The sequence below is a fragment of the Hyla sarda genome, chromosome 3 (assembly GCF_029499605.1).
Source record: "Hyla sarda isolate aHylSar1 chromosome 3, aHylSar1.hap1, whole genome shotgun sequence".
NCBI lineage: Eukaryota > Metazoa > Chordata > Amphibia > Anura > Hylidae > Hyla > Hyla sarda.
Genome location: NC_079191.1, coordinates 151,692,617 through 151,713,910, shown reverse-complemented (window position 1 = coordinate 151,713,910; position 21,294 = coordinate 151,692,617). Strand labels below are relative to the sequence as shown.

The window sequence follows — 21,294 nt, the reverse complement described above, 5'->3', positions numbered from 1 at the left end:
TATATGTCCTATTCCTTTTGAATACACTTCATGTTCTATTCCTTTCCAAAAACAAGTGGAATCCTAGCCTTACAGTATTTTGTAGAGACAAGCTTTCGGGAGTCCTTCCGGACTCCCGAAAGCTTGTCTCTACAAAATGCTGTTAGTCCAATAAAAAAACTTGAATGCAGCCTTAGGTCCAGTAAAAAAACATATTATAAGACTCTGCAACATTCTATTTGCATCTGCATCACTGGACTACTACAGCTATTCCAAACTACTAGATATATTTCATATATATATATATATATATATACATATACATATATATATATATATATATATATATATATATATATATATATATCAGGGTATGAGGCTCAGTGATACTGTAGATCAGCATATTTATTCACTCTCCTTCATATATTTGCTTAGCAGGATTCCCAGCTCTTAGTAGTGGATACACAATCCTCCATGTAGCTAAGCAGCAGACAGGGTGGAAGTGATGCTATGCATTTAAACTACAAAGCCCAGCATCCTATGCGTTCTGGGAGGGCAGGAGCATGAAAGCATCCATTCCACTGCCTCCTTCCATCAGCTTCCCTTCCAGCAGACGGAGAGACAGGACAAAAGGATCTCAGCTGGAAAATACAATTACATGCGATCCCCAGCCTTCCTCTTAGCCCATATGTAAGTTCTTTTCTCCCCTGAACCTCCTTATACCACCATGTTACCTTTTTTTTGTTCTATTGTATCTCTGTGATTACTAACACTATTGATTGTATGTGTTCTTATGGATAGGCAGTATGATGATGCATGTTTGTACACAAAGTTCATATTTATAAATACTATATACAGTGTGTGTCTATATACATCTTAGTACACAAATAATAGACTACTGATCACACATTAGACTGTGGCCCAGACATCTGTATTTATGCATCAGGAAATGTTGCACAGGGAGGGACTGCAATGCTGAGTGGGATTTATGTAATGGGGAGGATATCCTTGTAGGGGGAGAGGTAATAGATCTTTCCTGCTGCTTATCACAGTGACAAGAAGATGCTGTATATCTGTGTATGCTGTGGGTGTGCCCATGTGCATGGTGCCACTTTAGGAGGCAGGATTACATCACTCACTTTGAAACACATATGATCCTTTCTAGATGATTTGGATTCAGCTGTTTTTTTTTAAGGCATATACAGTATAGATAACGTTTGATGCTTTTTAGTTTCCATTTAGCGGTTATATGTTGTAGAATATTATTTAAATTTTTATTAATTTATTAATAATTTTATTATTCACGGTCATACGCATCAATATGTCATTTTCTAGAAAATAGTTATTTACATGTGGGGTTACTTCTGGATAGGTTTTCTAGAATAGCTTTCTTCTTTGCTGTTTAGTAGGGGCGTGGTGAGATAGTTGCATAGAATACCATTTGCTGAATGCCAAACAACCGGCGCAAATGACTGTGGTAGTCTCTAATTTCATAGTGTGTGTTCTGTTGTCTATTTGGAGAATTTTGGGATGTGAGACAGCCAGCCTGAAAAAGAAAGTATTCTGGAAATGAAACTGATAGACAGTGTTCCGGTCTATACAGTAAAGGATAGACCTACACGTCCCATATATATTATAGCTTTATGTATACACGCAAAGTAAAGATGAAGGACAGACATATGCCATATGCATTTAAGTTATTACCAGTGTGGATCCAGAATAAGGCAAACAACCAACTTCTATGACGTTGACAGATTTTCTTTGTGACTCCAGTCATAGCAGATTACATCCCTGAATAAATTGCGTGACATTTTGTACATATAACTAGGGATATGGGCCGACATTTATCATTGTTTTTAGACTGTTTTTTGTGTCTAGAAAAGGCGCAAGCAGGGTTTATTTGCGCCTTTTTTGTGCCTTTTGGTTTACACATTTCTGCCGATTTTGAGTTGTAATCCACTGATTTTGGCAATACACATGATATGGAAGGGTTTTATGAACTGCACCTTTTTGTAAAAAGGCGCAAAAAAAAGCGCAAAAAGTCTCTAAAACGACATCAGCCCAGACTTAGCTTAGCTTTTTGGTGTATGTGAAGAGAGAAATTTTAGAAAATGTGACCTGCAAAAAATGTATCAAATCCTCTGTGACCATTTAATAAATGTGGTGTCCCTACACATTGGCCCTCATTTACTGTTTTTTTGGCACCTCGTTGTCTGCGACATGTCGCAGACATCGTGCGCCAGTCTGCGACACTTTGCGACATTTCTTCCCGACGGACCCGATGTGGATTCTCCCAAATCCGAAAAAGGGGCGTAACCCGACATTTCTGAACTTTCTCACGTATTTATAAAGCTTTCCACCCCAAATTTGTTCAATTGTTGTGGATTTTTTTCCCGACCACTCAGAGGAGTTGGAAACCAAGCCAAAAAGACGCACATACGACAAACAGGATGCGACATAATAATAAATACCAGGGGGAAAAAGCAATCGGGTAAGAAAGCAAGATAGACTTACAACCCGATTTTCTAAGTAAATGAGGGCCATTATCAGCACACAAAAAAAAAAGGTGTAGGAAAATGCTTCACTTACACCTACAATGATAAATGCTTCACTTACACCTACAATGATAAATGCTTCACTTACACCTACAATGATAAATGCCGCCCATTGTCTTCCAGATACACATCTGACCTTATGAAAATAATATATACAGTGGTCCCTCAACATACGATGGTAATCCGTTCCAAACGGACCATCGTTTGTTGAAACCATCGCATGTTGAGGGATCCGTGCAATGTAAAGTATAGGACAGTGGTCTACAACCTGTGGACCTCCAGATGCTGCAAAACTACAACACCCAGCATGCCCGGACAGCCAACGGCTGTCCGGGCATGCTGGGAGTTGTAGTTTTGCAACATCTGGAGGTCCGCAGATTGAAGACCACTGGTATTAAAGGTTGTAATCACGTGTCCCCGCCGCTCCGAACCATCATCGCTGCCCTGGATGTCGCCGTCCATCGCTGTCGCCGCGTCCCCGGGGTGTCCCCGATGCTCCGGCAAAGCCTCTGCTTCCCCAGCGTCCTCGCTATCCGTCGCTGCCATCACGTCGCTACGCACGCCGCTCCTATTGGATGACGGGACGGCGTGCGCAGCGACGTGATGACGTTGGAGGAGAGCGCCGATGATGCAGAGATCCCAAAGAGGATGTGCCGGAGCCCCGAGGACAGGTAAGTGATCGTCAGTGGACCACACGAGGCACCGTAAACGGCTATCCAGTGGCAGCTGAAGCAGTCTGCGCTGCCGGATAGCCGTTGATGCGATGGCTCCGAAATACAAAAGCATCGTATGTTGATGCTGCCTTAAACATGCGATGGCCTCTGAGAGGCCATCGCTTGTTGAAATTATCGTATGTCGGGGCCATCGTAGGTCGAAGGGTCACTGTATAGCGTACTAGTTATAGGGGATGCCAGCTTTTTATATCCCTTTTTTCCCAAATTTTTGTGCAAAGTGGTTCACATTTCAAGATTCAATACATTTTAAGTGTAAATGGAATGCATGTGAATAGGGGGTGCTAAAATGACTGTAGAATTTTATAACCAGTAACAATGCGTAGTCAGTACTCAGCGACTAATCACCAGTAAAGTCTAAATAAAAATTACCATTACGTGTAATGAATATTTTATGTTTCAGGAAGTCAGAGCAAGAACAATGTTCTTTAAGTGAAAGTGTGCGGTATTTAATTGTTCTGTGTAAAAAGGGAAAACATGATATTTGGCTTTTGGTTTAGATTGTATATATGATGTAATATATAAAAATTATGTACTTAAAGTGCTAGCTTTTATATTTTATTTTATATTATTCAATGTGAATTATTATATCTACTTGACAGTATTAGGGGTTTGCCTTGTACCAAGTACATGGTTCTGAAGAGTTCTTTGGTAGAGGATGAAGAATGGTTTGTGGCTGTTTTTATGGCTTGGATTGGTTGGCTTTAGTTCCATAGTCCCATCATATGTGTGTAACAAATTGCAGGCAATTTTTAAGTTTAATATCACATTGCCTTTGTTCATAGCTTTTTCCAAAAACAGTGGCTATTTGGGAAGTATTGTATTAAACAACTTGACTGACACTCAATATTGTCCTGACCTCAACTACATCACATACATGGCTTTAACTGCAACATCAACATGGAGTCAGGCCTTATCCCCACTAACTTACGCTCTTGTGGATGAATGTACTGCTGCATTCCCACAGCCATGTTTCAAAGTTTTGTGGATAGTGAAGCCTCCAGTCAGGTTTCTCACCCTACAGATTTTGGCGCTACCTCTTTTTCACTTCCACAGCTGTTGGGATTCCTCAGGATCCTCTTCTCTCTCTACACAGACCCTATGGGACAAACAATGGGACCCTATGGGACTAACAATCAATAGATTTATCTTTTAGTATCCTCCATTGATGACAATTATATACATTTTTTTGGGACATTAACATTGCACTACTACAAAACACCAGTGATTTAAACATCATGTCCTCTCTGGATCTGAAACTGAATAGTCCAATACTGAACTTCTTATGTTTCCACCATATACTAACCTTATGTTTCCATTTCAGTGTATGGTACTACTGTATCTTCTAGGCAATATACCAGATGTCTTGGGGTTACAATCAACTAAAATCTGTCTTTTACTCCCTAAAGTCAACAGCCTTTATGTTCATGTTACCAGCACCTCAAAACTTCCAGAATCCGCCCTTCTACTTTCTAGGGATCAAAATCCTATTGTTGCCCTGAGTCTTTGTTGTAAAATTTTTTGGTTTTAGATACTATGTTTCCCTAGCAAAAACCTTTATGATAAATTAGACATGGAATGCCATTCTCCAACATAAATCAGGTCCCAGTCTTGTTGCCAGCGATAGATAAGGTAGAAGGCCCAGTAGTTTTACCACAAATGATGCCACCATGCCATGTCTGTAGTCAACACCATATTTTAACAAATGTGTACAGCATCACCCTTTTCCCAATGGGTGGCCAGGAGCACCTCTGAGCAGAGAAGGACAATAAAGAGGACACTACTCTAGATCAGCTCTGCAACCTGTCCATTCTCAAAAACAGTGGATGTCCAAAATATTGTACCAGAACAATTAGAAAACAATGCTATATTCTATTCTATCATGGAAACAACCCTGTAGATTACATACAGCGTAACATAGTAACATAGTTTGTAAGGTTCAAAAATAGACCATCGAGTTCAATGTAAAACTCCACTGTGTTGATCCAGAGGAAGGTAAAAACCCCCTTGAGGCTGATGCCAATTGCCCCAAGACAGCGGGAAAACTTCTTGCCTACTTTAATATGGTGATCAATATAAATCCCTGGATCAACGTTCTAAAAATACAAATATGAATTTTATACAATGAATGCATTCCAAGACACCAAACAGCATAGAAACGTGGTCTCCAACCCTTTGTTCCTTGTTAGCCATGTTCAAATTTGAGTGAAGGTCAAGAGCCACATGAACCAAGGGCCATATGGAGCATATAGATTTACATGTAGAAAGACAAGAAATTATGATCATCTGCAAACATTGATAGGAGGTGTCTGCAATAATGTTTGTTATCAGTGCGTTTGTAGTGTAAAAGAAACATATGTCTTGCTCACATTTTGCATATCCACCATGTTTGAAACTTGTCAGCATAGAAGTTTTTTACCCCTGTTAATGCATATGATAATAACTCAATATTGTTATGGTGAGCCACACATCAGGCGGTTATGAGCCACATGTGGCCCTGGGGCCCTGGTTGGGGACCACTGGTTTCTCCATGAGCATAACAAACTTTATTCTTTTTATTTTATTTTTTGCATGAAAAATGTAGGATGGCACCAAAAGAAAGAATTCATCCCACAAATGACCTTACTCAGCTAGTTCACATAAAATGATTTCAGAATAATAGGTAAAATATATATATATACATTATTTGGGTCATTAGAGAAAGCAAAGATCAACAACAGAACTTGACATGGACTTTAATGTGCCGGTAATGCCTACATACCATATCTAAGCAGGACGGCAGTTGCTGAACATGGGCACAGTCCAGTGGAGGTGCTCGCTGAGATACTGACTAAAATAAAATCACAAGATTTCATGTATTACATAAGAAAATAAACCAGGGCTCTAATCTAATACAAAGAAGTAGCAGATATAGGAGAAACACCATGTGATGCTTTCAGCTGATACTTTTTAGCCTGGTACTCCAAATACCATGATATTTTAACAGTATTTTCTGTGTTCATGGACCAGCTATTTAAACTTACTGGTTTGTCTAAAAGTCTTTCTTTTACAGGAGTTGAATAGTTTTTATGATTTTATGAGTTATACATTTCTAGCTATAACAATCCATCAAAAAACATTTGTTGACATGAGTTTGTCGAAATTTTAATTTTGTGTGTTATTCTTATAATAGCTTAAACTGTTGACTTCAGTGTAAACCATCATCTGGGTACAGGAGGGATAACACTATTTGTGGACAATATATGACTTGGATTTGTCAGCAGTTTTTCCCTCTGCAGGCCTGAGGCAGAATTCCACTTGTTTTATTTTTGGGAAAAATGCCACGAAAAACATCAATTCAGCCGCATGGCGTTTTTCCGGCCAAAAAACGGTGCGGCCAGATGTTAGCTGTAAATCAATGAAAAAACGCAAAATTCTTTTTCCACTTTGCATATTTCTGTTTGCCGTTTTTAAATTTTTTAATCCTTTTGGTGTTTTTTAACTTTTTTGGGTGTTTTTCACTCTTTTTCAGCTCCTATGCCATTTTTTCCCCTGAAATCATGGCATTTTTCTCCCATAGACGTCTACAGGAGTAAAAAAAAGGCAAGAAAAATGCCATGTGGGTTTTAACTTTTTTGGCATTTTTGCAGGCGGTTTTTATTCTTTTTTGGGACTTTAGCGATCCAAAAAATTGATGGAGATACCTTTTTTAATAAAATTTCATAGGGTACCATTAAAAAAATAATAAAAAAGATACAGTAGTTATGGAAAAAATTGTATTTAACGAAATTTTTCTTTTTTATAACTACATTTTTATAAATTTTTAAACAGGGATCAATTTATGTGGGCGGGCTGGGCACTAAAAATGTAGCTGACAATAATAAAAATGTTGTGTGTGTGTTTTTCACTTTTTATTCTTAATTTTTTAAGGTAGTACTACTACTCCCAGCATAGAGCACACTGTTCCATGATGGGAGTAGTAGTACCTGTACTTACTGACAGATCACCCCGGGTCTGTTGCAATCCTTCTTTATAATGTATAGATGGGGCAGGCCGCTCTTCTATGGTCCTCTGCACTGTCGTATATATACACCTATTCATATTTCCCGCAGAGAGCTGTGATTGGCCAGATGGTTCCAGCCAATCACAACTCTCTGTGGGAAATATGAATAGGTGTATATATACGTCAGTGCAGGGGACCATAGAAGAGCGGCAGGCCGCGTCTATACATTATACAGGAGGATCACAGCGGGTGTCAGGAGTGACATCCGCTGTGATTTTTCCTTAACTGCAGGTACTATAGCTCCCAACATGGAGCACACTCTGCGTACCTGCATTAATAGACAGATAGCAACAGGTGTGAGAAGTTACACTCGCTGCGATCTGTCTATTAATGCAGGTACTACAGCTCCCATCATGGAGCAGAGTGTGCTCTCTGGAGTATTAGTACCTGCAGTTAAGGACAGATCACAGCGGGGGTCACTCCTGACACTCGATGCGATCGTCCGATCTATTGCAGAGATGCAGAGTGGCTTTCTCCTGCGCTCCGCATCTCTGCTTTGTACTCTGGCCAGTGATATGAATAGAACATCACTCATTCATATTTCCCTCTGAGAGCTGTGATTGGCTGCAACCATCCGGCCAATCCCCACTTTGGGCAGAAAATATGAATGAGTGAGGTCAATTTCTATTCACATCACTGGTCGGAGTACAGTGCAGAGATACAAGCACTGTATAGAGCCGCTCCGCATCTCTGCTATATTATGGACGATCGCATCGGGTGATGTGCCTATTAGTACAGGTACTACTACTCCCATCATAGAACAGTCTGTTCCATGCTGGGAGTAGTAGTACAACCTAAAAAATGTTACAACTAGAGGAAAAAAAAGTGAAACACACATGCACTTTATTAAAAATGTATTTAAATAAATTTTTCCCCATTCCTACTACATCCTTTTTTTTTTTTTTTTTTTTTTTGGTACCCAACAAATTTTGAAAAAAACACCAAAGAGGCCAAAAATGCAATGCATTGGCGTTTTTCCTGGCTTTTTTTCGGGTAAAAAAAAAAAACACAGGAAGAAAACACAGAAAAGACAAAGTGGAATCCTTGCCTTAAAAGGGTATTTCAGGATTTTTTAAAATTTGACTATGCTACAGGGGCCGTAGTTAGTGTAGGTCATAATATAGTGTCTGTACCTGTGTTTCATGGTGCTCTCGCAATTCTTCTATGATTTTTGCCCCAATTTTTTTTTTACAGCATGCAAAATGACTGTTGTCTCAGGTTTTTCTAGGTTGCAGTACGGCCTGAGTCATTACATCACTAGTCAGGTGATCAGAGGAAGCATTTCTTTTCTTCAATGGGTGGAGCGACCGCTGGGTGGGAGGGAGATCATTCTGCAAGGAAGTGTAGTTTTGCAACAGCTGGAGACACCCTGGTTAGAAAACACTGGCCTATTGCATGGAAAAGAGCACAAGTGTGTTTCAATGGGTGGGGTAGCTGACGTGTGGGAAGGAGAAAAGTGACCTCACACTTACAAAAAAGGAATTATGGGACTTGTAGTTGTAGGGAGGGAACTTCCAACAGAAAATAGTTCACAAAAAGAAAACCACAGCGTTATGGTAATCTCACAACATAGCCATTTATCCCCAAGACAAGCACGGATCCTTCCTAAGCTTGTCCATTACTGTCTGGCAGGTACATACTAAACTCACCTTATGGTGGATAACCACTTTAATTTCAGTTGTCAGAAGTCCTTGAACCCAGCTCCAGTATTAGCTGGTGTGATGTCTTTCATTCATAGCTTACAAACAGAACAATAGATAACAGAAAAGCATCAGCAACATGAAGAACATTTTAGAGAAGTAGTGAGCAGGTCTTCTGTGAATCATGTACTGTGGTAACAGGAGTCTTCCTAGAACAACTACATCGATGTGGTCTGAAATGGCAGGTGGTCCTCAGCCCCAAGTGCAGTTGTGCACTTAGGCTGGGGTGGAGGTCCTGCATTTGTGGACCACAATATAGGTTCACTACTGTGGTAGAGAGTTCATTGTCACGAAGTTTTTTTTGTTTTTATCATCCCTTGAAATTCTTAGAGTTTCATTTGCTGATCTGATGAAAAAAATACTGTATGCAGTAACATTTCCTTTTCCAACATTAAAAGTGGTGTACAGTCATCAAAAACTTAATCAGAATAGCATGACAGTGTTGTTCTTTTGTGGACTGCAAGAAAGGAGACTATTGTGAGTTTTGATACAATGCAAAACTTCAGGTTCTCCCTGAAATACAATGACTGTGCTGTATATGATGGTCAGCTTTATTTGCTGTTAAAAGCTACAGACACCGTAATGGATGGTGGTTGCAAAACCTATAAAATGGCCTTTTGATTTCTTAGCCAAGTGTCAAGGAGGCGGAGCGGAGCTACTCAATTGACACAGCCTGACATGCTTCTTTGCTTGCCCTAACCTCAAAGCCCCTTTTTGATTTATGTCCAGACCCTTGTACATCAATCAAAGATGACTGGGAGGTGAGGGTCAGCAAGGAGTTGTGCCAGGCTATGGCCCTTGAGCAGCTCAGCTTTGCCTCATTGACACTTGGCTGAAAAATCAAAGTGCAATTTTATACGTTTGGCAACCATGATCTGCTCCAATGGTGTCTGCAGTGTGGGGGATGCAATAAGATTTTACAGTGGAGGAGAGGGGTCTAGCTGCAGAGTGGAGCTCCATTGTACAGCATAGGAGGATCAACACAGGGAAGGAGGCGTTTCCTATAAAGATTCTGGCTTGACATCACTGTGAACATGGGGCTTGGGAATGCCCACGTGCACCAAGCTTCTGCATTAGCATATTAAGAAAAAGAGTTATATTAGCCAAATGGAGGCATGGATCTGGGAACAATGAGTACCATTGTCATCAGCATTACCTTCACTACAAGCCTATACCAATAGGTTAGTGCAGATGATGCTGATGAAAGATTCCCTTTAAAGCAATGGTTAATTCAACTTCAATTTATATAGCTCATCAAAAGTGTAACCGTCAATATGGAGCTGTGACGTGCCGTACCATCACATAGTGGCTCCAGACAATCATTGACTGCTGCTGTCGTGCACTACAGAGATCACCGGTGTGGTGGATAGAGCAGCCATGCCGCAGCACTGGAGCAGTAGAGCATTAGAAGATGAGTATGAAAACTTATGTCTTTTGTAGGTAACACATTTTGTAAAGTCCTAATAATCCCATCTAGTTAGTCTAGTCGAAAAGAGATTCAGAGAGCTTTCTCAGTGATGAGTGACAAACCTATACACCAAGTTAAAAAAAAAGTTTCATCTGTCTAATTTGAGTTTTTCATCTATGCCAAACATCTATGCCAATTCCATTCTAGACACCAACACAAAATTATTTTAAGACATCACTTCAAAAGCCAGGAAGTCATCTCCCACTTTTAATCTTCAAATTAGAAAGCCCTTTTTTTGCAACCTAAATTTATTTTTATTCCTTTTTTTTTTTCTAAATATTTTAAATTTAAACAGTTACCTGTTCTCTGCCCATCTTGTGGTTAAAGAGGTTGTCCATATGAACAGTTGCTTCAGATTGAGATCCTGCCCCAAAGATCAAGTGATCACTGCTGGTCACTAAACTGTTATCGCTGGGGAAAGTTCTGCAGACACATATTTCTCTGAAGAGTTTGGTCACAGTTCTGGCAAAAAGAGAATAATCATGACTCGGGAGCATGGACTTTTTAAAAATGATTTTATTCAATTTGTAAACAAAAACTTGAAGACGAAACAGTGCCCATCATACAGCAGTAGAGATTGTTTGGTTAGAAGAAAATAACTTGAATTTTGTGTTGGTTTAATATTTCCAAGCCTTTATTTCTGCCATGGTTATCATAATTTTGCTCATGTAAGCATAAAAATGTGTAGGCCCTCCACATGATCTCTAATCCAGACTGACCTGTCATAGAATAGACTCTACAAGAACTCTTAAATGGAACCTGGCACTAGTTTTATGCTGCCTGTGGTTTGTGGCTCCTTTGGTTTCTGCCATCAAGATTCTATCAGCAGATTCCTTAAGTCTTTTCGCTGTAAGTTTTGAGGTGGGGCCTCTATGGATGGGACTTGCTTTTTCAGCACATCCCACAGATGCTCAATTGTATTCAGAGGCCATGTGTGGCAGGGTGAATAATCCTGCTGAAAGAGGCCACTGCTATAAGGGAAAAGTAGGCAGTATGTGTCAAAGTATCATCCACAAGAATACCAGGAACCATGGTTTTCCAGCAAAATTTAGCCCAGGTCATCACGCCGCCCCTTCCATCTTACCTTTTTAGACTTAGTCTATATAACCTTAAAAATTGCTGTATGATCCAGTTCTAATGCTTACTTGCCCATTGTAAGTGCTTTCAGTGCAGGAGGGATCAATAGGCATTCTGACTCATCTACAGCTATCCATTCCCATACACAACAATTTGAAATGCACTACGTTTTAACATAGCCAGTATGACCTTAACAATTTGTGCTACAGTAGCTCCTCTGTGGGATCAGACCACACAGGTAAGTCTTGACCTTAGGCCTCTTTTGGTAGGTACTAACTAAAACCTTATTGGGCTACCACGTGAGACCAGCCATTTTGGAGATGTGCTCACCCAGTCATCTAGCTGGTTCTTTTAAAAGTCACTGAGATCCTTTTTAGCCAATTTGTCCTGCTTTTAACACATCAACTTCAAAAACTGAATGTTCACTTTCTGCTTATATAGCCGTTCCTTGACAGATGCCATTGTTACTAATTAATCAATGTGATACACCAAAGCTTATTGGTACAGCTCACACGCTAGCCTCCACTGCGACTGGGATGAGACCGGAGTAGGTTAGTCCAGGTGACACTGATGTCAGATTCTCTTTAATGCAACTACAGTATGGGCGGGTGGGCAGACCAACTAATCGACTGACCATCAAATCAATAATGAAAATCATTTACTACGATTTTCATTATCGATATTTATTGACTTTGTCGATTAGTTGTTTTTAACCCTAGACTTATGAAAAGTGATTATAGCTGAGGCAAGTGAAGCTGCAGTTCTTTAGATGTTAGCATGGGTTATTATGTAACCTCTTGAATCAATTGTCGGTGTGTTCTTGGTAAATTGTTGGTTGGCTGGCCACTTAGGGAAGATTTACCATTTTGTTTTCTCCATTTGTGAAAAATGCCTCTCACTTTGATTTATTGGAGTTTTACTGGCTCTATAACATATTAGAGCATTGCATCAGATGCTACTTTTTGAGTCCTTGCCTGCATTACATTACCAGACAGGTTTTGTTTAAGTAAAGTTTATTAGATTCAACATATCTGGCAATAATCATGCCAGGGTGTGGCTAACATGCAAAAATAGAAGAAATTAGGAAGGGGGCAAATACTTTTTCACAGCATTGTATGTCCATTGAATGCTATTTATATACATTAAGCCATTGAGTGTCCTGAAACAGTGTCTGGATTGAGTCTTAATTATCACACAGTAAGTACTGTATATTAAAGGGGTTATCTAAACAAAAATGATGGCATATCCTTAGGGTAGACCATCAATATAAGAGTGCTGGGAGTCCATCTCTTAGCACCCCTTCTTATCAGCTGTTTGAAGGGGCAATGGTACTCAAGCAAGCTGCCCTGAGGGGATGATGGGATTTGGAGCCCACTGATTTACAGTTATATCCATTGCCTGGGAAAAGGCCATCAATTTTTAAAACAAAGGCAGGGCAGATTTAAAGGGAGGGACCACAGGCACATACCTACATGCCTGCATTCCCAGACTGTTTGGCTGGTGCAAGGGAGTTTATAGCTAAGTGCCCTGCCATGTACATTGCAAACCCCAGTATAATTGTATCACGAAGCCTATGAGCTGTCTTCTTTCCATGTCATTGAACCTTCCTTCATGTGTGAAGCGAGAGAGGACTCTAACTTGGTAGTTGATCTGTTGAGATCCTTTCAAAAGTTTGCCATAAAACTTGGTGTTTTTCAGGTACACCCCTGGAAGTCACAATTAATATTAGTATTGTAGGCATTCTTCACATCCTGGACCAATACTTCTCAGGAAAAGGGGAACCCCGAATGACCAGCGATCCCGCAGCGAATAGGAAGTGGGAAGGTGGTACAGCTAGATGCTCTTTTAGGTGCCACAAAATTACAGTATACTCCCAGAAATTAACCAGATGTAGTCACTTTCAGACTAAAGCTGGTCTACTGAACTGAATGAGCATGGTTTAGGTATACATTGGCATTGCCAATCTACCAGTAGTCTGATTTATAGAAAGAATGTAGGGAACTTAAAGAAGATATGCAGCGAAAAATGTTTAACTCATTCTGTGCCCTGGCTGCAAAAATAAAAAAATTAATCTCTAACTTCCTACATTCCCCCGTTGAGGAGATATCGGCGTCCCGTCCCTTCGTTGCTGCTGGCTTCCTAGGCTCGAAACTGCACAGCGCTGTCAGTGTAGCGCTGGCTGCAGCGATATCCCACCTTGGCCGGTGATAGGCTGATTGCACTGTCATGTAAGGAGCCCGGGCCCCGCTTTCTCCCTGCTGCCTGAGCTCCTCACATGACAGTGCGATCAGCCTATCACTGGCCGAGGTGGGATATCACTGTGGCCGGCTATACGCTGACAGCGCTGTGATGTTTCAAGCCTAGGAAGCCAGAAACCAGCATCATCGAAGGAACGGGATGCCGATATTTCCACAACGGGGGAACGTAGGAAGGTGAGTTAAAGTTTTTTTCTTTCTTTTTTGCAGCCTGGGCCCAGGATGAGTTAAAATATTTTTTCTGCATATCTCCTTTAAAAACAACCTTGCAGGCATAATATAGTGACCAGTGTCCAGTGATTTCTAGCTTATTTAGATGCAATGCATTTGAAAAGTCTTCCGACCTTTTCACTTTTTTCACATTTTGATATGTTGCGGCCTTGTGCTAAAATAACAAAACTAAAAAATAATGTTTCCCCCAGTTGTTCGGCACTCGAAACCCCATAATGAAAATGTGAAAACAGAATATTAGAAATCTTTACTAATTTATTGAAAAGTAATAACTAAAATACTGCATTGACATAAATATTTAAATCCTTCACTCAGTACTTTAGTTAAAGCACCTTTGGCAGCGATTACAGCCTCCAGACTTCTTGGCGATGACACCACAAGGTTTACACATCTAGATTTGGGGGATTTTCTTCTCTTGCATTGTCTTGCCTGTATGCTTAAAGGGGTATTCTGGTGGAAAGCTGTTGCCAGAAAGTTAAACAAAGTTTGTAAATTACTTCTATTAAAAAATCTTAATCCTTCCAGTACTTATTAGCTGCTGAATACTACAGAGGAAATTATTTTCTTTTTGGAACACAGAGCTCTCTGCTGACATCACGAGCACAGTACTCTCTGCTGACATCTCTGTCCATTTTAAGAACTGTCCAGAGTAGGAGAAAATTCCCATAGCAAACATATGCTGCTCTTTACCCATTTAACACCCTGTTTTCAAAGATTTGGCACCACTTTCTGGTACACAAAGTGTTGCAGATAATACCAAGTATACCTGATATTAAATATTTGCTATTTGCTCCAAATTTTTAAAAGACCAAACACATTTTATGAAAATGAGGTGCAGTTAACACTCTTTGAGGCGCAAAATAAAGAGCCCTTACAACACAAGTCTTTGAATATTTCCCCCATTGTCTTTTTGGAAGGTGAACCTTCCGCCCACTTTGAGGTTCAGAGCTTTCTGGATTAGGCTTTCATCAAGAATATCTCAGTATTTTGCTCCATTAAGCTTTCCCTCAACCCTGACCAGTCTTTCAGTCACAGCTGCTGAAAAACACCCCCAAAGCATGATGCTGCCACCACTGTGCTTGACTGTAGGGATGGTATTGTGCAGATAATGAGCAATACCTGGTTTCCTACAGACATTACGATTAGGCTAGGTTTACACTAAGGAATTTATGTCTGGAATTCTGCTTAGAAATATTTATAGAAAATTCCAGTGCAGCAGAATCCCTTTGCTGGCAATTAGATTCTGCTGCACAGCGCACACTAAGGAATTTAATTGGTGGAAAATTTAAATTCTGAAATTCTGGTGCCAAAAGAATGAGCTCGCTTATTCTTTAGGCGGAATTTGCCCCGTAGACATTACCTTCTATGGGGACGGCAATGTCCACGCGGTCTTAGCGCCAACTGATTCAGTCAGCGCTTGGCACATTTGAAATCTCTGGACAGAATGTCTGGAAATTCCATAGTATCAACCTTGCCTTAGGGTTGAGTCTAAAAATTGATTTATTACCGTTTTTATTGTCCTATGGACGCACCGGCGTATAAGATGCACCCAATTTTTAAGGGCAAAATCTAAAAAAATAAAGATTTTGAACCCAATAGTGGTCTTCAACCTGCGGACCTCCAGATGTTGCAAAACTACAACTCCCGGCATGCCCGGACAGCCAACGGCTGTCCGGGCATGCTGGGAGTTGTAGTTTTGCAACATCTGGAGGTCCACAGATTGAAGACCACTGCATAGGAGGTAATACTCGTGTCCCCGCCGCTCCGGACCCGTCACCGCTGCCTTGGATGTCGCTCCATCGCTGTCGCCGTGTCCCCGTCGCTCCGGAACGTCCCTGCTGACGTCCGGGTATCCTCGTTCTCCGTCGCCACCATCACGTCGTTACGCACGCCGACGCACGTACGCGACGACGAGGAAGGAGATCGCCGGCCATACAGGGGATCCCTGAACGGAGAAGACACCGAGGAGGCAGGTAAGGTCCCTCCCGGTGTCCTGTAAGCACTAACCCGGCTATTCAGTCGGGCCGTTCGGGACCGCCGCGGTGAGATCGCGGCGGTCCCGAACAGCCCGACTGAACAGTCGGGTTAGTGTCACTTTCCCTTCAGACGCGGCGGTCAGCTTTGATCGCCGCATCTGAAGGGTTAATACAGGGCATCACCGCGATCGTTGATGTCCTGTATTAGCCGCGGGTCCCGGCCGTTGATGGCCGCAAGGACCACCGCGATAGGGGTGTATTCGCCGTATAAGATGCACCGACTTTTTCCCCCCAGTTTTGGGGAAGAAAAAGTGCGTCTTATACGGCGAAAAATACGGTAGACCATAAAATTATTTTCTTGCAAACTGCTGGCAAGTTTCCACATGTTTTTTTCTTAAAGGGGTTCTCCGGTGCTTACACATCTTATCCCCTATCCAAAGGATAGGGGATAAGATGCCTGATTGTGGGAGTCCCGCTGCTGGGGACCCCCGCCCCGGGATCTTGCACGCGACACCCCGTTTGTAATCAGTCCCCGGAGCGTGTTCACTCCGGGTCTGATTACGGACGACCACCGGGCCTGCGGCGTGTGATGTCACGCCTTCGCCCCGTGTGACGTCACGCTCCGCCCCTCAATGCAAGCCTACGGGAGGTGGCGTGATAGCTATTTTTATGTAATATATGTATTAATTTTTATTATTATTATATAATTAATAAATATAAAAAATGTAAATTACTTCTATTTAAAAATCTTAATCCTTCTAGTACTTTTCAGCTTATCAGTACTTATCAACTGATCACAGTGCTCTCTGCTGACACCTCTGTCCATGTCAGGAACTGTCCAAAGCAGGAGAGGTTTGCTATGGGGATATGCTCCTGCTTCGGACAGTTCCTGACATGGACAGAGGTGTCAGCAGAGAGCACTGTGGTCAGACAGAAAATAAATTTAAAAAGAAAAGAACTTCCTGTGGAACATACAGCAGCTGATAAGTACTAAGGATTGAGATTTTTAAATAGAAGTAATTTACAAATCTGTTTAACTTTCTGACACCAGTTGATTTTTTTTTCTTTTTTACAATGGAGTACCCCCTTGAGAACTTTCAGTGCAGCAGAAATCTTTTTTTTCTGACAGTCTCCAGGTCTGTGGCTCCACACAATCTCATGGCTTGGTTAGTGCTATGCATTGTCAGCTGTGAGACCTTATATACAGTGTTGTAAAAAAAAGTATTTTATTTATTTTTGCATTTGTCACGTTTCATATACCGTAATCAAACACATTTTTATAGTACATAAAGATAACCCAAGTAAACACAAAGTGTAGCTTTCAAGTGATCTATTTATTTGTTATAGGAAAAAAAGCTATCCGAACCCTTCATGGTCCTATGGCCGCTTGTTAAATTATAAATTTACTGTAGCTATTCACATTATTTGAAAAGCTGCCACACCCAGGCCTGATAACTGATCACCTAAATAGAACCTGTATGAAAAAGTTAATCATGCCAAAATATCTAAAAACAGCAAGACATCATGCCACAATCCACAGAAATTCAGGAATAGATGAGAGGCATCTCTTTGTCTCAAAAAAGGTTACAATTCCATTTAATTCCATTCCAAAGCTTTGGGACTCCAGTGAACCACGGTGAAAGCCATTATCCACAAATAGAGAAAATTTCGAACAGTGGTGAACATTCCCATCTGGCTGACCCACCAAAATTTTACCCCAAGAGTGTATCAAAAACTCATCCAAGAGGTCACAAAAGAACCAGCAAAAACTTATCTACAGAACTGCAGGTTTAATTGCTTCAGTTAAGGTCAATGTACTTGACTCAACCATAAGAAAGGTACTTGGCAAAAATGGCATCCAGGGCAGATTTCCAAGGCGAAAACCACTTTAGCCAAAAGATTTTGGGGAAAATGGACAGATTAGACAAAAGTTACACTTTTTAAAAAGGTGTTTGTCCTTGCAGCTAGAGAATGTACATCCATCAGTTTGTGACCTCAAGCTAAAGCACACTTGGGTTCTCCAGCAGGACAATGGTCCAAAAACCACCTCTGAATAGTTTAAAAAAACAAAATGAAGGGTTTGAAATGGCCTTCTGAAGGTGCTGTGTGACAGCAAAACATTAAAATGCTTCGGCATGACCTTAAAAAGGTGGTTCATGATCAAAAATCCCTCTAATATGGCTGATTAATTCAATTCTGCAAAGAAGCAAACCAAAATTCCTCCAGAGCGATTTGAAAGACTCATTGCCAGTTATCGTAAACGTTTGATTGCAGTTGTTGCTGCTGAGGGTGGCACAACCAGTTATTAGGTTTAGGGGGCAATTACTTTTTCACATAGGGCCGTGAAGGTTTGGAAAGCTTTTTTTAACCATAATAAGATTACTTAAAGGCTGCATTTTGTATTTACTTGGGTTATCTTTGTGTAATTCGATTTTTTGATAATCTGACACATTTATGTGTGATAAATTTCTCAGGAATATAAATCAAGACTGTGCAAATACTTTTTCACAGCACTGTAGACTTGACTGTGTTTTTCCAAATCATGTCCGATCAACTGAATTTACCAAAGGTGACTCTTATTTCAAGTATCTTAGGAATTAAAGTGAAACTGTCATGAAGAATATGCTTGTGAAGCTGCACACACAGTGCACTAGGGCTTCACAAGCATATTTTAGGCATACCTTTAGTGGTCTGCTAGGCTGCTTTATACTTACAGAATTAAGCTTTATATTACCCTCAGGAGTCAGGCTGACAGGGGGGACGGAGCCCGGGGTCCTCTCTGCTCTGGGCCGCACCGCCTCTTTCTGCCTACTTTGCACATTTGATTGACAGCCAGGGCATGCGAGCATCAGAGCTACACAGGGCCGATGCTGGCAGGCTAGCCCTGCCTGTCAATCTATTGAGCGATGTAGGCAGAAAGAGGCGGTGTTGCCCGGAGCAGAATGGACCTCGGACTCCGCCTCCCCGACTGTCAGTCTAACTCTCGAGGGTAATATAAAGCTTAATTCTGTAAGTATAAAGCAGCCTAGTGCACCACCAAAGGTATGCCTAAAATATGCTTGTGAAGCCCTAGTGCACGGTGTGTGCAGCTTCACAAGCATATTCTTCATGACTGTTTCACTTTAAACTAAATACTTAGTAGAGAGTGTATAGCCTGTATAACAGTGTTGTGTCTCCTCGAAATAGCTTAACACACAACCTTTGTGTAAACCTTGGCCACAAAAGTGAGTACTCTCTAAGTGAAAATGTCCAAATTAGGCCCAATATGCCATGTTCCCTCCTCTGTGGCATGTGATTCGTTACTGTTACTAGGTCCCAGGTGTAAATGGGGAGTAGGGGGGAGGTCATAAAGTGATATCACCCTCGCACTTTCTTCAAGACTATACAGAGGTTTCACATGACTGTTTCCACTCAGTGTCATATGCAGAGGTTGTCTTAAGGAAAGAGACGTATGGCTGCTGCCAGCATTGCTGCAGAGGTTGAAAGGGCGGGGGTGTCAGCCTTTCAGTGCTCAGATTATACGCTGCACACTGTATCAAATGGGCCTGCATGGCTTTTGTCCCAGAAAGCCCTCAAACTGTTTGCTGAAGACAAGCAGACTAAGGACATGGATTACTGGAACCATTTCCTGTGGTCCGATGGTGTCAAGCATGTGGGGCGGCAGCCAGGTGAGGAGAACAAAGACAAGTGTGTCTTGCCTACAGTCAAGTATGGTGGTGGGATAGTCATGGTCTGGGTCTTCATCAGTGTTGCTTGCAGTGGGTAGCTACAGTTCATTGAGCAAACCATGAATGCCAACATATATTGTGACGTATGGAAGCAGAGCATGATCCCTCTATTGGAGGCTGGGCCGCAGGGCAGTATACTTACATGCTTAGGACCTCAAAGAGACCACCAAGATGTCCACTGCCTTGCTGAAGGAGCTGAGGATAAAGACGATGGACTGGCCAAGCATGTTTCCATACCTAAGCCCTATTGAGCATCAGTGGGGGAGCACATGGTTTCTAACATTCACTAGCTCGGTGATGTCGTTATGGAAGAGGACTACAGTGGTAACCTGTGAAGCTCTGGTGAACTCTATGCCCTGAAAGCTTTAAAGCATTGCTGGAAAATAATGGTGGCCACACAAAATCTTGACACTTTAGGCCCAATTTGGACATTTCACAGGTAAATACATTTTTCTTGCCAAACTTTAAACATTTATGGATGTGTGTTGATTTCCAAATGCATAAACCATCCACTAATTTAGGAAAATTTACACATTAAGGGTGCGTTCCCACAGGGCGTATACGCAGTGTATTTGACGCTGCGCAAAATGTATGGCAGCAGCGGGAAATACGCTGCGTATCCCTTGCTCACTATACACACAGGGCTTTCCGGCGGCAGCCCTATGTGTGTAGTGAGTTTTGGAGGCGGAGCCGCGCGTCACAGATACGCCGGCATATGGCTCCGCCTCCAAAACTCACTACACACATAGGGCTGCCGCCGGAAAGCCCTGTGTGTATAGTGAGCAAGGGATATGCAGCGTATTTCCTGCTGCTGCCATACATTTTGCGCAGCGTCAAATACGCTGCGTATACGCCCTGTGGGAACGCACCCTCAACCAAAGCTTGCACTGTAGCCTTGCCTGTTGTGTTTTTAAAGGGGTACTCCAGTTCTGAAAAACTTATCTCCTATGCACAGGAGGTAAGTGTCTGATCACGATGGGTCCCTGGGATCACTTAATCGGGGCCCATCCCTTTGTGCTGAACACTCCGGCTTCCGCCTTTTAAGACAAAACTATTCTCAGCAATAAAGGGCCGTTCAGTCAATCCCTGGTCGCAGTTTGTCTTGAATGTTGGGGGCCAGAATGCTCAGTTGGGAGAGACTGGCCCCATTCTGGAGATTGCGGTGGGCCCTAGAGGTTGAACCCCAGCGCAGACACATCCCCTAATCTTTAGACAGGGGATATGTTTTCAGAACTGGAGTACCCCTTTAATATTTGGCAGAGCAATGCAGAATAGTTTTAGATCCCATTTTGTTCCCATTCAGATATAGAAGAAATAATCTACATGAAATTTCGGATATTTTGATTCATTTTTAATCTGTAACTCATCCATCATGTTACAGAATTGTTGCTGATTTCTTCCTTTGCAATGCAAACAATACCATGCCATGGATTTGAGACAAGAAAAAATGTACTTGTCCTGTCAAAACTAAAAGCTTTTTTTTTTTTTTTTTTTTTTTATGGACAAACTGAGTAGTCCCAAAAATGTGTGTGTATATGTGTATATATATATA

The 21,294-nt window shown here is 41.5% G+C and overlaps 1 protein-coding gene across 1 annotated transcript in view; it reads left to right on the top strand.

Moving 5' to 3' along the window:
• Positions 1–522: 522 nt before the first annotated feature.
• The window catches only part of GNB4 (G protein subunit beta 4), a 140,100-nt gene continuing 119,328 nt past the window's right edge, over positions 523–21,294 (top strand). The window contains exon 1 of the mRNA XM_056565240.1: positions 523–669. The gene's annotated coding sequence lies outside the window, so the exon portion shown is untranslated. The remainder of the gene's footprint in view (positions 670–21,294) is intronic.